Genomic DNA, 2,807 nt, shown 5'->3' with positions numbered 1-2,807 from the left:
CCTCCCTCCACCACCCACAGTCTCTGCTGGTGAAGGGGCTTCCTAGTGTGTGGAAACCTTTCCTCCTTCACAGCTCCCTCCCACTGGTGCTGGTCCCATTCCTATTCTTTTGTCTCTGTTTTTTCTTTTTTCTTTTGCTCCACCCAGGTATGTGGGAGTTTTTCTTGCCTTTTGGGAGGTTGAGGTCTTCTGCCAGGGTTCAGTAGGTGTTCTGTAGGAGCTGTTCCACATATAGATGTATTTCTGATGTATTTGTGGAGAGGAAGGTGATCTCCATGTCTTACTCTTCTGCCGTCTTGAAACTCCACCCCTATTTTTGTGTCTTGAAGTCTATTATATCTGAATATCTATTTATGTTTAAATATCCACCTCAGTCTTTTAATATTTGAATTTATGTAGTATTTTCCCAATTGTTTACTTTCAACCTATCTGTATCTTTAAATTTGAATTACATCTCTTATGAGGTAGATTAAATTAGGGTCTTGTTTTTAAATCTACTCTATCATTTTCTGACTTTGAAATTCAGTGTTAAGATGATTAGTACTGGATGGGCTTCCCTGGTGGCTCAGTGGTTGAGAGTCTGCCTGCTGGTGCAGGAGACACGGGTTCGAACCCTGGTCTGGGAGGATCCCACATGCCATGGAGCAACTGGGCCCATAAGCCATAATTACTGAGCCTGCGTGTCTGGAGCCTGTGCTCCGCAACAAGAGAGGCCGCAATAGTGAGAGTCCCACACACTGTGATGAAGAGTGGCCCCCGCTTGCCACAACTGGAGAAAGACCTCGCACAGAAACGAAGACCCAACACAGCCATAAATAAATAAAATTAAAAAAAATTAAAAAAATACATACCTTAAAAAAAAAGATTATTAGTACTGGAGCTTCAAGACAGCAGAAGAGTAAGATGTGGAGATCACCTTCCTGCCCACAAATACATAAAAAATACATCTATAAGTGGAAAACTCCTACACAACACATACTGAATGCTGGCAGAAAACCTCAGATGTCCCAAAAGGGTCTTAATGCTCCAGCAGGGTACCAGACAGGAGACTGAGGTGGGAGAGCTGAATCCAGGACATTGGAACACCAGAGACCTCCCGACCCCACATAGTATCAGTTGGGGAGAGCTCTCCCAGAGATCTCTGTCTTAATGCTAAGACCCTGATCCACTCAATGACCAACAAGCTCCAGAGCTGGACACGCCATGCCAAACAACTAGCAAGACAGGAACACAACCCCATGCATTAACAGAGAGGCTGCATAAAATCATACTAAGTTCACAGACAACCCAAAACACACCATTGGACCTGGTCCTGTCCACCAGAAAGACAAGATTCAGACTCATTCACCAGAACACAAGCACCAGTCCCCTCCACCAGGAAGCCTACACAATGTACTGAACCACCCTTACTCATTGGGGGCAGACACCAAAAAAACTGGAACTATGAACCTGAAGCCTGTAAAAAGGAGCCTCCAAACACAGTAAGTTAAGCAAAATGAGAAGACAGAGAAATACACAGCAGATAAAGAAACAAGGTAAAAACCTGCCAGACCAAACAAATGAAGAAGAAATAGGCAGTATATATGAAAAATAATTCACAGTAATGATGGCAAAAAGGATCCAAAATCTACGAAATAGAATGGAGAAAATACAAGAAACATTTAACAAGGACTTAGACAAACTAAAAAGCAAACAAAAATGAATAAGACAATAAATTAAATTTTAAATTCTCTACAAGGAACCAATAGCAGAATAATAGAGGAAGAAGAATGGATAAGTTACCTGGAAGATAAAATAGTGGAAATAACCACCACAGAACAGAATAAAGAAAAAAGAATGTAAAGAATTGAGGACAGTCTCAGAGGCTTCTGGGACAACATTAAACACACCAACATTCGAATTACAGGGGTCCCAGAAGAAGAAGAGAAAAATAAAGGGTCTGAGAAAATATTTGAAGAGATTATAGTTGAAAACTTCCTTAACATGGGAAAGGAAATAATCAACTACAGGAAGTGCAGAGAGTCCCATATAGGATAAATCCAAGGAGAAACAGGCCAAGACAAATATTAATCAAACTATCTAAATACAAAGAAAAAATATTAAAAGCAGCAGGGAAAGCAACAAAAAACATACAAGGGAATCCCCATAAGGTTAACAGCTGATCTTTAAGCAGAAACTTGGCAAGTCAGAAAGGAGTGGCAGAACATATTTAAAGTGATGAAAGGGAAAAACCTACATGCAAGATGACTCTACCCAGCAAGGATCTCATTCAGTTTTGATGGAGAAATTAAAACCTTTACAGACAAGCAAAAGCTAAGAGAATTCAGCACCACAAAACCTGCTTTACAACAAATGCTACAGAAACTTCTCCAGGCAGGAAACACAAGAGAAGGAAAAGACCTACAATAACAAACCCAAAACAATTAAGAAAATGGTAATAAGAACATACATATCGATAATTACCTTAAATGTAAATGGATTAAATGCTCCAACCAAAAGACATAGACTGGCTGAATGAATAATAAAACAAGACCCATATATATGAGGTCTACAAGAGACCCACTTCAGACCTAGAGACACATGCAGACTGAAAGTGAGGACACGGAAAAGGATATTCTATGCAAACGGAAATCAAAAGAAAGCTGGAGTAGCAGTTCTCATATCAGACAAGGTAGACTTTAAAATAAACACTATTATAAGACACAAAGAAGGACATTATATAATGATCAAGGGAGCAATCCAAGAAGAAGATATAACAATTGTAAATATTTATGCACCAAACATAGGAACAAATCAATACATAAGGC

This window comes from Eubalaena glacialis, unplaced genomic scaffold (genome assembly GCF_028564815.1).
Source record: "Eubalaena glacialis isolate mEubGla1 unplaced genomic scaffold, mEubGla1.1.hap2.+ XY H_2, whole genome shotgun sequence".
Classification (NCBI taxonomy): Eukaryota; Metazoa; Chordata; class Mammalia; order Artiodactyla; family Balaenidae; genus Eubalaena; species Eubalaena glacialis.
This window is presented reverse-complemented; position numbering follows the sequence as displayed.